The sequence below is a fragment of the Cajanus cajan genome, chromosome 7 (assembly GCF_000230855.2).
Source record: "Cajanus cajan strain Asha chromosome 7, NIPB_CcT2T_4, whole genome shotgun sequence".
NCBI lineage: Eukaryota > Viridiplantae > Streptophyta > Magnoliopsida > Fabales > Fabaceae > Cajanus > Cajanus cajan.
In genome coordinates this window covers 2,418,742-2,431,761 of record NC_138523.1, presented here as the reverse complement: position 1 = coordinate 2,431,761, position 13,020 = coordinate 2,418,742, and the positions used below count along the sequence as shown (strand labels likewise).

Genomic DNA, 13,020 nt, shown 5'->3' with positions numbered 1-13,020 from the left:
AAGGCCTAAAAAAATAGGTTGGGCCGTTCCGAACCAATTAAAGGGGCTAAATTTTTTACCCCAGAACGGGTCGTTCTCACTTCAAAACGGGCCGTTCTGGTTCCCCGGAACGGGCCGTTCCGATTTCAGAACGGGCCGTTCCAGGGTACGAAAAAGCCACATAACGTTCAGATTCGGAACGGGCCGTTTCGAATGCAGAACGGGCCGTTCCGGCCCACATCGGATGCCTATAAATAGAGAATCTCGGCCAGCAGTTCAGGGGACTCCAAATTTCGTCCAGAGCTCGAAATTTCTCTGTTTTTCTCTCTTTTCTTCCTCTTTCTTTCTCTTGTATTTCTTGAGATATTGTGAGGTAGTATAGTGTGAAAGGATGCCACAAAGCACCTAAAATCACCATTAACAAAGCTTGATACGAGGTATTTCAATCAATCTTCTTCTCTCTCCTTTATTTTTTATCTTTGTTTCTTATTTTTGATAAACATTATCATCATAAACGCAATCATGTAGATATTTTAGGGTTAATCGTATAACTTAATTTTTCAATATGTAAATAATTATCAATAAAAGGGGATAAATATTTAATTTATTATTTCTTATCGCATTAACTTCATCATAGGGTACCGATTTAGGGCGTTGTAAGGGTGCTTAATACCTTCCTTACACGTAACCGACTCCTGAACCCAATTCTGGTTATCAAGGTCATTATTGGAGCTTTTAAAAATCTTTTCTTTTTCCAATGTTTTGAGTAAAACATTGGTGGCGACTCCATAGAACCTATTTTCAAAAACCATTGATTAAGGACTAGTCTGGTATCCGGGCATTCCTTAATTAATGAGACTTTTAAAAGGATGTCTAAATCTTAGGTCGCAAGATCGGAAATTTTCGGGTTGCGACAGATGGCGACTCCACTGGGGACGTTTAAAGAGGGTCAGGCCCATTTAATTGATGAAGTTAATAAAATAAAAATAATAATTTAAATATTTTCCCCTTTACTTTAATTTGTTTGTTTTATTTGTTTGGCTTTAATATCTGTTGCCTGTTTAAATTCTACATCTTTTTGAATAAAAATTGTACACAAAATTTTGCACACAACAGTTCTCCCTACACCCGGGGGCATGAGGGTAATAAACATAGGGAGTGGTTGACGTACGACCGGCCTAAGTTTGGCCTTGGAGCCTGCGAGCCTTGTCGGAAATCACACTCAAGGTGATAACCGGTTACTCTAGCCTGAAATACTGTGACAAACCTTAGAGTTTGCCAGGTGACGGCGACAGAGATACTGGGTCCCTATAATGGGGGCACCTTGGGGGCCTTAAGACCAGTGAGATTAGAACCATCCTATACAATGCACTTTTCTTGCAGGGACCACAGACCAAGGATTCAAGCGCGACTGTTCACGGGTGCACATTTGTTTGAGCATATGCGTGTTGCATTTGTTTGTGTTTATTTACTTCAAATAGACAAGAATTACAAACAAGTAAATATTAAAAAAAAAATTTATGATAAAAATTTTAATTCCCTTCTGTATACCCTAACTCTAAAGCATCATATAGGGTAGTTTATTTCAAAAAAATATATATATATATAGCAAAAAAAAATCATGCATCATAACTCTTAGTTAAAAAAAAAACATGATAAAATTTAGGCAAAAAATAAATATCATGCATCTCCTAGGATAGTACATTAGCATCCATTCATTAGAAATGGAAGACTCATGTAATAGTATGCAAAGAATGTTCCCTAAACAAAAATCAATGAGAATGATATCCGTTGAATTTCTCATATGTCTTTGCATCCTATTTTACGTTTCATATAGATAACACGTCTTCCTTATAAATAATAAATACGAATAAAAAGGGAAATCTAATTTGTGCGTGTTAGCCGGATAATGAAAATTACTGTAATCAAATGCGAACCTGATACATCAAATCGGGAAACACTTATCAGTAATTAGGGGCATCACACGCCCAAATCGACGATTCAAACAGCGAGACTTTCCCATGACGAAATGACAACTGTTGGGATAGGAGGAACAATCAAGAATGAATGAATCCTTGCTTCTAGGGAATTACAACAAAACTCAATTGAAGAATAAAGTCATTGCATGACAAAAACCCGCTAGGATGAAAACCTGTAAAGGGTGTCCTAGGCAAAAATTAGGGTAAAGAAAAAAATCAAAATCCCGATAGGATACGTCCTATGCAAAAGTTAGGGATACATAAAAAAAAAGTAATGCCTACTTGAGTTAAAAAAATGAAAGGCGGCTTGAGTATTCCCTTTAGAAAGAAAGAATTCATGAAGGTTTCACTCCGAAGTCGAAACACCCACATTCAAGCAAGTGGGAATGCATTCATAATGCAGTTCAACCAATCGTCAACCATGCCTCTCTAGGGGGCAACCTCGGTTAATCTCTCTGTGTATGAATCACGAACTCGGGGCATGCCCGGGCCTCCGAGCTTTGCTAAAGGGGCACGTGTAAATTGGAAGTACTGTTTTAAATGCCATAACATTCTTTCATTTCTCTTCTCCCTTTAAAATATTCACTCTAGGCCTCATCCATCAACCCTTAATAAACAAAATATATTTGCGACAAAGATGTTACTCGAAAATAGCATGGAAAGGATAACAAAAGAACAATCAGAAAACCGGACATGACTAGGGTTCAATAAAAATAAAGTCGTCCCACACAAATGCTGCGAAAAAGAAGGCCCGGCAGGAAACCCACTAAGGGGCCTGCGCAAAAGTTAGGGCAAGATCTGCTAGGCAATCCACAAGTAAAAATGGGTAACCTAGGCAAAAGAAAAAGATCAAAAGAAAAATGTCCGCTAGGAAACACACCTCAAGTGACCTAGGCAAAAGTTAGGACGTTAAAACAGCAACCTGAGTTGAAAACTCAAAGGCGGCTCAGAAGAATCATCCAATTAAAGTACGACCCCGAGTCATCACTCCACTTTCCAAAAAGGCTAAACACAATGATAGCTTCTTTGTAGCAAATACGTTTTGTTTAATAACCCTAAACACCAAAGCCTACCTTGGCCAACCATTCTTCTAAAAACCCCTTTTGAAAAAAAAAATCCCTTCTAACAACCTTTTGAAAAAAAACAAACATCCCTTTTCTTCTTTTCTCTTGACCCTTATGGCATTAAAATAACACTGAAAAGATACACGGAAAATGCACAGTGAATACTCATAGAGGGAAGGCCGAGATGTCCTCAAACAGAGGTTAGAGACGCTTGACCACACATCGACTGGATAGTCAAGGAGCCACTGAAGCTCGTGTTCAAAAGAACATATCCCAACAATGATCGTAAACGACATGAATGAAAAGGAATCGTCATCATTAACCTTAACACGTACAGGTTAATTTCCCGATATAAAAAAAAAAATGAATTGCATCTTTAGGAACAAACACAAGCATAAACTGCATCGCATGCATATGAGTTAGGGGCATATGGAAGGGCGTTACACAAAAAATATAAATAAAAGAATCATTCTTGTCTTGCATTTTCATTGCATCCATGCATCCATGCATTCTACTTGCTATGAGTCAAATGGAGTCATCAGGACGAAGCCCAAGCTAAATAGCCAACCATGAGCCAAGCAGTGGCAAATAGCGACCCCAAGTGATTCTATGTGCCCACTAAGCAAAGGCATGTAAATAGTGGAATAGAATAGAATCGACTGAATAAGCAAAACCATAAGCATGAAGAGGCCATCGAGCCCTACTCCTCAACCTAATGAAGGATGATTTAAGAGAATACCAAGACCAGGAATGACTTCCAAACCAAAGCCAGGAGTGGCTTCCAAAATAATACTCATCAATAAAGATTCAACAAATAACATCATGGGACGAGATCCTTCCACCAATGATGAAAACAAAAGATCAAACAAAAAAAAAAGGCAAGCTTCGTACATGTTGAAAGAGCCGAAGCATTTAGAAAAATAACAGAAAAAGGCAAGCTTCAAACTTGAAAAAGCCGAAGCTAAACAAATATAAAATTTAGAAAAAAACCTACCACAAGCAACTACAAGCAGGGGCCTGGAGAGGCATCACAATACTCACGTGGTAGGGGCAACACTGGAATCCCCGCCAACCATCCACTTCTCTGCCCACCAACACAGGGGCACAACAAACATCTCCTGCCCATCCACTTAGGGGCAGTCTTTCATTCCACAACAATCAATGAATCAAAAGGACTCAGCATTTCACCTGGAGAGGCATCACAATACTCACATGGCAGGGGCAACACCAGAATCTCTGTCAACCATCTACTCCTTTGCCCACCAACACAAGGGCACCACTTATCAACAATCCTCGTCAAGGGGCAATCACATCATCAACACCAGCAGAAGGCCTGGAGAGGCTATGAAAATACTACGGCCTGAAGAGGCTATGAAAATACTACGGCCTGAAGAGGCTACGAAAATACTACGGCCTGAAGAGGCTACAAAAATACTACGGCCTGCAGAGGCTACAAAAATACTACGGCCTGTAGAGGCTACGAAAATACTACGGCCTGTAGAGGCTACGAAAATACTACGGCCTGTAGAGGCTACGAAAATACTACGGCCTGAAGAGGCTACGAAAATACTATGGCCTGAAGAGGCTACGAAAATACTACGGCCTGAAGAGGCTACAAAAATACTACCACAACAACGAGGGTACCGCCGAGTTCCTCGAAATTGAAACCGGGATGCTGCCGAGCTCCCACCATAGGTTGGTTGAAGCCTTAAAATCAGCCAAGCTTGATCGAGAGCCGCCGTCGAGCCTCTCAAATCAGTGAACGACAACGAGGGTACCGCCGAGTTCCTTGAAGTCAAAATCGGGACCGTCGTCGAGCTCCCACCTGTGGGCCGGCTGAAGCCCTAAATATCAGTCCAGCTTGGAGAGGCTGAGCTCAGAATATATTCCCTCGTTAACAAGCCACAAATAAAGAGACACACTACCATGAGACAAGTAGAAGCGTAGAAGCATCAACACAGAGATGGGAAGAAGACCCGGACGAAATGTCTACGTCTTTACTTGCCTTTGGAAAAGCAACACAGCTATTCCAAAGGACAAGTAAAGAGGGGCAGCTGTAGACACCCAATTTCGTCCGGGGGGCATACAAATAATAAGATAGGACATCAGAGGGTCCAAAGGCCCAAATCAACTTTTTTTAGTGGCCCGGAACGGGCCGTTCCAAAATCGGAACGGGCCGTTCCCAAGTCCGGAACGGGCCGTTCTCGAATTGGAACGGGCCGTTCCAAGGCTTCTAAAAGGCCTAAAAAAAATAGGTTGGGCCGTTCTAGACCAAAACGGGCCGTTCCGAACCAATTAAAGGGGCTAAATTTTTTACCCCAGAACGGGTCGTTCTCACTTCAAAACGGGCCGTTCTGGTTCCCCGGAACGGGCCGTTCCGATTTCAGAACGGGCCGTTCCAGGGTACGAAAAAGCCACATAACGTTCAGATTCGGAACGGGCCGTTTCGAATGCAGAACGGGCCGTTCCGGCCCACATCTGATGCCTATAAATAGAGAATCTCGGCCAGCAGTTCAGGGGACTCCAAATTTCGTCCAGAGCTCGAAATTTCTCTGTTTTTCTCTCTTTTCTTCCTCTTTCTTTCTCTTGTATTTCTTGAGATATTGTGAGGTATTGTAGTGTGAAAGGATGCCACAAAGCACCTAAAATCACCATTAACAAAGCTTGATACGAGGTATTTCAATCAATCTTCTTCTCTCTCCTTTATTTTTTATCTTTGTTTCTTATTTTTGATAAACATTATCATCATAAACGCAATCATGTAGATATTTTAGGGTTAATCGTATAACTTAATTTTTCAATATGTAAATAATTATCAATAAAAGGGGATAAATATTTAATTTATTATTTCTTATCGCATTAACTTCATCATAGGGTACCGATTTAGGGCGTTGTAAGGGTGCTTAATACCTTCCTTACACGTAACCGACTCCCGAACCCAATTCTGGTTATCAAGGCCATTATTGGAGCTTTTAAAAATCTTTTCTTTTTCCAATGTTTTGAGTAAAACATTGGTGGCGACTCCATAGAACCTATTTTCAAAAACCATTGATTAAGGACTAGTCTGGTATCCGGGCATTCCTTAATTAATGAGACTTTTAAAAGGATGTCTAAATCTTAGGTCGCAAGATCGGAAATTTTCGGGTTGCGACACTGAACAATGTGTTTATTTATTTCTAATGTACTACCTATTTCTTCTCCAACCACCTATGTGAAGTTAATGTTACATTTATGAGGGTAACATATTTCCAACAATATTATTCATCCATGATTTTTTTTTTCTTTCCACAGTATTCATTCAGGAATTAGGATACCCAAAAGATACAATTTACTTAAAAGTGTGATTAAATGGAGTAGGTTATAGTTCACATGTGTATTCTAATAATCAATGCATCAATTCATGAACTTCTCAAACAGCGAATAACAACAATAAATGTACACAAATCAACAGTCTAAAGACTTGAATGCAAAAAAATAAAAATAAAAATAAAGGGTTGTAGACCCCTAAAATTGTCCGGGTCGGAAATAAGACTCAAAGACTCTCAAAGATCGAAGGGAAGTCAGCCAGAAGGACTCCTAGAAGACCATAGGATGACTATCTGTAGGTTTAGAGGTCTTAGAGTAGCTAAAAATAAGGAAGTGGGAAGATTGGAGCTCAATACGGCCTCCTTGGAGTTCAGTACGGCCGTACTGCACATTTTGAACTACAATACGGCCGTACTGAAACCAATACGGCCGTATTGAAGTTCAAAAACTCAATACGGGCCGTATTGACTCTAGAGGCCGTACTGCGCCTCATCCCTATATATAGGACGTCATTTGGACGTCATTCCACACTTTTCAACACTTCTTGGACTCTCTTCTTGAGTATTCTGGGGTTTTTGAGCAGTGTTCTGCCCTAGAATTCTCTCCGAGAGCCGATCCGACGAAGTTCTTGAGTTCTGAGTATTTAGCTTGAGAATTCGAACTAGTCGAAGGGAAATCTTTTTGATTTCCATAGTAAAGATTAATTTTTAGGGAAGGAGCGAGCGAGCGTGTAGTGGGAGGGAGCGCCAAAAAGCCTCCTAACATTTGAATATATAAAAGCACGCTTCAAAGGTTTCTTCTTCAAAATCCTTCCTTTTACTGCTTTCTGATTGTTGCATTGCATATTTAGAATTTTCATCATGTAAATATTCCGCTTATAATCGTTTCTAATAAATAGGGGTAATTTAGTAATTTTGCACTGTTATTTATGAAATAATCCGTCATAGGGAACCCGAAAGGGGCGTTGTGGGGTGCTAACACCTTCCCCGCACGTAACCGACTCCCTTACCCGACTCTGGTTGTAATGACCAAGGTTGATTTATGAAATCAATTGCCTTATCCCTTTTTCCTATGTTTTGAGTAAAACATTGGTGGCGACTCCAAGAACCCTACCTTTTGCGAAAACCACTAATCCATGGAGGGTCCCGCTTGGGGTTAACATGGATTGGTGAACCATTTTAATAAAATTGTTAGTTCGACAAGGTCTCAGTTTGAGAATAAGTCGTTCTAACAATCCACCACTTTTCAAAACTTAAAAAGAGTCTGACCATCGTCGCGAATGCCAATGTCCGTTTCGGCGGGTGGCGACAAGGGTATAACATGAAAGTAAGTAATAAATATTTTTGAAAACTAAAATATCAATCATTTCCTTAAGCTTCGTGCAAAAACCTTAAACAACTATGAAAAAAAAACGGAGGGAGAACTACAGATATTATTTCTACTCACAATAACATGATTTTGTCTTGTATAAATTTATCTTTATCAAGTTTCGTTTTAAAGAAAAAAAGAATTTACTAAAATCTTACAAGTTCTTGAGGTTCGACAACCTTACATTTATTGTACTACAAAGACTAGCGCACTTGCCATATAAAAATCTTAACAACAAATCATAACTCCTTCCATCTAAAGAGCTTGGAGCTTGGGAGGCTTATATATTTTGCCTAGCCTGACCAAGCCAAGCTAGCCTTCACCTGCTCATCCATACTAAGCCTTCAGCCTATCATCTTAAAGTGAAACCCTAGGTGGTAACTCCGAAAGACTAGCGAGATATCTTGACATGAATATCTTATAGAATATTGTAACCAAATACATTATATTCACCTTAAGAAGCATATTCACTTATGAGAAACAATATCTTTGCTAATCAATAACAATATTTTCACACAATTACCGGAATATATCTTTAAGATATCATATAACATTATCTCTAAACTTAGAGATAAGATCAATCACCTTTATATGGAGTACCATGTATCATTCTATCCTAATCTCATTCTTAACTTAATGGAGTGCCTTTTTAGGTGTCTTCCACCGACATGGATATTGGAACAATCAAGACGTCATTCCTGATATAGGAGCGTTTGTAGATTTTGATAAGAACAAATTCCAAGATTATATAAATAAATTTTTTTAATTTACATTTCATCATTTAAAAATATTAAAGAAACTTTTTTTTTCTAACAAAAATTGTGTGTTTAAAAAGTATGTTTGAAAAACATTTTCAGATATTTTTTTTTTGCTTTTTACTATTAAATAAAACATGTTTGATTATATTAATAGTATTTGGTAAATAATTTTTTTAAAATATCTTGTAGTAGTTTTTGATACGATATTTCAAGTAATGTTTTAATTTTCAGCTTATAACTTAATATATATTTTTACGTTTTAAAAAATTTATTAAATTTACTCTCTTTTTTATCCATTTTATGCCAATTAAAATAGAGTTTTAGCATCCTTTCTGATTTTTCTATTTCCATTCATTTGAATGTTCAACGCTTGACCCACTACCTGACTATCATCGTTTTTCTTGTTCATCCTTTATTTTCACTACAACAAAATTGATGTCAACCTGAGATTGTGGGCCTAAATGACATTTATATGAAACTTACTTAGATGCTGGAGATGAGAAAAGCTTGAAAGTTATTGATGATCTTCAGTCAAAGCTAAAGTTTGTGAATGCAGAGTTAATTTCAGAAAAAGAGAAGGTTGTACACATTTATGACTTATTAAAATTATTTAATGGATTGAATATCATGCATCCTTTACTAATAATTTTTTTATTTTTGCAGGCTCAGATACTTGCTGTAGAGAAGGAGAAACATAAATATTGAATAATTCATCTTTTGAGAACCATCAAGGATCTCAGATCAAAGTTAGAGCAAGTAAGTATAGCTAATTTATTTTTAAATTTTTATTGAAATAAATGTTGTTGAATCAATAAAAGCTTGTACAGCAAGTGTGCATTATTTGAGTCAATATGAGTTCAAAAGTTTTTGATCAGAGACTCAGAGTGTCATACAATAATTTGGATTTTTAGATAGCAATGTGAAAACTGAAAACTAAATTATATTTCTTGGTTCAAAATATATTGCCTCTTTTAATGTGTTGCTTCAAGTAAAAATTAGCTAATCTGATTACAAAATAAATTAAAGGCAGGAAAATCAAGTATTAATTCAGATCATAATCAAATTTGATTATAAAAGAAAAATGAAAGATCAAATCTGGTTCCATGATCAAATCATATTAGAGTCAGATTTAATGTATTCTATCCATTCTTCTAGCCAACTATTCAAATCTGAAAAATTATTTATAACTACATCTACATTTTTTATACTTGTTATTCTAACTAGTTTATCAACAGTTCACTGTTTTTGATAAATTGATTGTACATAGTCCTTGTGGGATGAGACTATTGTCATTGTTTGGTTGTATCTAGTGATCTTTTTTATGCCATTATGATGATTATTATTAAATCTATTTGATGAATCTACTATTTATGCTACAGTTATTATTATTACTTTGGAAAACTTTCAATTTAATCTTATTTGTCATTCATTTTAGTTGTTTTTTTTTGTATATTTTTATAAAGATATTAATTAAGATTGTATTCACTTTGCATACTTGAATTTCAAGTACATAGGGTCTAAACTCATTATTTTGACTTTACTATTAAGCTTCAACCTATGATAAGTTGCATCAATGGAAATTCCCGAGAATCGAAGGTGGATGTATAATAGATTGGATGCTACTAAACGTTTGAAGGTTGAGTTTGTAAACAGAGTAGCTGAGTTCCTAGAGTTTGTTACTAGTCAGGAGAAATTTCATAACCAAGGCAATGTCACGAGATGTCCTTGTGTCAAATGCAAATGTAAGACTTTCAGGACTGTGAAAGAAGTTTTGTGGCATGTTAATGACAAAGGATTCATGCCTAATTATTATTGGTGGACAAATCACGGTGAGTTGAAACCAGAAATTCCTCAAGTGGTGGTTGAAGGTTCATACTATGGGAGTGGTGAGCAAAGGGAAGAGTTGAATCCTTATGAGCAACTGGTCATGGATCATGCTGGACCTTCAATCGGCCAACACATAGAACATGGGCCAGACTACATGGAGGAAAATCCAAATCCTGAAGCTAACCCAACCCACTTCACCCTATTTTTTGGATGGGTTGGTGGAGGAGTGGGTTAAAACAGAGCAAGCTACCTGTTTTGTCACTCCTACTTTAAAACAATTGTCATTAAAAAAACTCTAAAAATGCTATAATTTAATAGATTGAATAGGAGACGATTATTCAAAATGACTATTTTATTTATTGATCCTATTATATGGTTCACTGAAAGATTATGAAAAATGTATCAGCATTTCATACTAGTAGTAAGTAAACACCAAAAAGACATCGGAAAACAGGGAGATGGATCCAAAAGTTTGTTAAAGGAATAGGCCTGTAAAATATTAAATATTATATTATAATACTTAAAAAAATTTATTTAAATTATGCACGTTCTTTCATATCATATAATTCACAAACAATATAATTTATATTAATTTTTATATTGATCACCACTATATTATAATAACTACTCATTATCATAAACATGATAAATTATACCATGTCTTACTTTTCTGAATCAGTTTTGGATTTGCTCTATATTTTCATGCACGTTTGTTCATTCATTTGTGTAACAGCTTTTGCAATTTATTGATAAGCTTGCCAATTAATTGTTTGCTAATTGTTCTGGCCATGGGAAGGCAAACTGATTTTGGTTTTTACTTTGTCAACGAGAATAATTGGCCTGAAATATTCATATTAGTTAATTATATTAATTAAAATGAATTGATATATATGCACTATTTAATAATGGAGTAGAAGTCTTGGGCTTATTTGACATGAAACTTTCAAAATATTTACTTTCAAACGACATCTTAGTTGTAAAATAGGATGAAATAATTGACCCTTTGGTTTCAGCAATTCCACCATTTGTATTTCTCTTGGTTACGCATGACATTTGTCCAGAATATTGACTGGAAAATACAGTGACAAGGAGATTTTCCTTTTTCCTGTTAAGGCGATGATTTGATTGGCCACATTAATTTTCTTTAACTAATTGTTGACTTTGGGATAAAGATACATATAGGGATATGCTTCTTTTAATAGATAATCATTTAAGGAATTATATCTCTCTTTGTAAATATGGGTGGCACCCGCCCAAATATTAATATATTTTATTTTCTGTTTCAATTTTTTTTAAAGGAATTATACATATTAGAAAACTTTATAATAATTCATGTTTCTACGCATGTTATACTTATAACTAGTTCTATAGATTCATACAAAAAAAACCCTCTGGATACGTGTTCAAGAATCTATATTTGCTTTAAGGATATATATTGTGTGATTGGTTAATCCTGTAGAAAATATCATGACGTTGACTAGGGTGAATTATTTGCTGAATTATTTGCTGTAAAATAACAATTATTTGCTGAATTAAAATCAAAGAATATATTGTCTTGAAATTTTTGTTGAAATAATATTTTTTACTTTTTTTAGGAGAAATATAACGAGCGTCTAATTGAAGTCAAGCAACAAGCTACACAGGATGACACAGAGGGCTCTGCTTCTACTTGTATTAGTGATAATGAAGTTTATTTGCAGGTGGTTAAAAAGAATCCGAAGGGGAACTTGTATGGGCTTGCTGGATTGACCGATGATTTCATTCGCTCAACACTTCCACAATCTTCTAAGTCACAGCCATCACCAGTCACTGCAGGGGTGATTGAAGAAATGCAAAATAGGATAACTAAATTAAATGATGAGCTTGCTGCAAAGGAAGCAAAGGAAAAAAGCATTGGAAGAGCATATACGACAGCATGATGAGCAGATGCAGTATATACTACGCCATCTCAACATTGACCCTTTAAGGCCAACCCCTCCTGCACCGAGTACTAGGCCAGATGATCCTGACCATGCTGTTGATGATGCTCTTGATGACATAGCAGAAGACCCTTAATTAAGCTTCTTTATTTTACTTGTTTCAGGATATTTTATTGTATTTCACTATTACTTTGTTGAAGTTTAAACGTTTTATGTTATTATTGTGTTTTTAGCATACTATATTGACATACTTATATTTTATTTAGTTTTCACTATAATATAAATTTTCATCGATAAGATTATGTCTTTTAGTATGTTCTAGTTTATTATTATAAATTGTGTAATAAATATATTGTTAATTTCATATTCGTTAACATGTATAAATTAATAATTAAAAAATAATTTAAAAATACTGGTATATTTTAGCGACCGAAATAGCGACTAAAACAATTTGTAGCTAATTCCAGTTATTAGCGACCGAAATAGTGACCAATATAATTTGTAGCTATTTCAGTTTTTTAGCGACCGAAATAGCGACTGATTTTATGCGTAGCTATTTTAGTTTTTTAGCGACCGAAATAGCGACTGATTTTATCCGTAGCTATTTTAGTTTTTTAGCGACCGAAATAGCGACCAATTTTATCCGTAGCTACATCAATTTTTTAGCGACCGAAATAGCGACCGATATTATCCGTAGCTACATCAATTATTTAGCGACCGAATTAGCGACAGATTCATAAAATGGTTTTATTAAATAAATGCAAAAAATAGCAACGGAAATTGCTACCAAAAAATTCGGTCGCAAAATTGGTCTCAAGAA

General features: G+C 36.0%; 1 long non-coding RNA gene across 1 annotated transcript; it reads left to right on the top strand.

The window, feature by feature from the left end:
* Window positions 1–8,477: 8,477 nt before the first annotated feature.
* Window positions 8,478–12,497, top strand: LOC145949684 (uncharacterized). The gene is made up of 3 exons (XR_014428089.1): window positions 8,478–9,033; window positions 9,118–9,210; window positions 11,877–12,497. It is a non-coding gene; the product is annotated as an uncharacterized LOC145949684 (long non-coding RNA).
* The last annotated feature ends 523 nt before the right edge of the window (window positions 12,498–13,020 follow it).